Source organism: Theropithecus gelada, chromosome 5, assembly GCF_003255815.1.
Source record: "Theropithecus gelada isolate Dixy chromosome 5, Tgel_1.0, whole genome shotgun sequence".
Taxonomy (NCBI): Eukaryota; Metazoa; Chordata; class Mammalia; order Primates; family Cercopithecidae; genus Theropithecus; species Theropithecus gelada.
The window spans coordinates 155,330,352-155,331,575 of NC_037672.1; positions in this window are offsets into that span (position 1 = coordinate 155,330,352).

The window sequence follows — 1,224 nt, forward strand, 5'->3', positions numbered from 1 at the left end:
AGTACAGATTCTCTCATGCGCCTCATCCTAGATAATTATTTGTCAGAGAGCTAAAGGAGAGCTCTTATCACCCATGCTATATGAAAACAGCCATCTGCCAATCAAATGGTATGGCATAAAGTATTAAAAATTAGGAAAATATTGGCTGGGCACCGTGGCTCATGCCTGTAATCCCAGCACTTTGGGCGGCCAAGGCGGGTGGATCACGAGGTCAGGAGATCGAGACCATGCTGGCTAACATGGTGAAACTCCATCTCTACTAAAAATACAAAAAACTAGCCGGGTGTGGTGGCGGGCGTCTGTAGTCCCAGTTACTCGGGAGGCTGAGGCAGGAGAATGGCGGGAACCCGGGAGGCAGAGCTTGCAGTGAGCCGAGATTGCACCACCGCACTCCAGCCTGGGCAACAGAGCAAGACTCCATCTCAGAAAAAAAAAAAAGAAAATATTTCACGTAAGTGTATAGCAGATAAACTAGCTTATCTCCACCAACTGATTAGTTCAATTATTGAGTGATAATATATTTATATATTTTTTAGGTATCCGGATATGAATCATAAGTTTAAGACATGTACTGGCTTGTTCCTCCCCGCCACCTTGGCTAGAATGCCAAACATATTTGCATTAGATTTCCTCATTTTTTCAAATTTTCAAGATAATTGTTTTAGAGCATCCTTGCTGACAGCCCATGCCTCTCTTGTCTGTAAAATCTTTTTGCTCCATTCTGTGAATATTGGATAACACAGGGTCTACACAATTGAGATGTTACGGAAAGCTGATTGTGACACGATGACTTTAGCTTTGCTGTTCTCGTCTCAGAAGTATTTCCCCAACCCCAGTTCTACCCCCGATGTTTATATTTGGATGTTGTTATGGAAAGGGACATTTTAAATTTTAAAGCATATAAAATGTTTGTGAAAGCTTCTCTGTCTCTTTCTCTTTCTCTCTCTGAGCCAGAATTGGATTAGAACTTGGCCAGACTCCTATGACAGGGGGCTTTTATGAGACAAAATCTTCCAGAGTATTCCCAGTAAGCAGTCTGTATATTTCTTTAAGTTAGAAGAGAAACTCAAACACTGTCATAGCTACATATTATCTAGATTCTGGTTTTCATGATAGAACACATCCCTGAATCTTTTCTATCAGATTTGGCCAGCTTTTATTAAACATCCAGAGAAGAAAAGCCCTACGCAGACTCATTTTCCCCTTAGAAATCACTTGTTATGT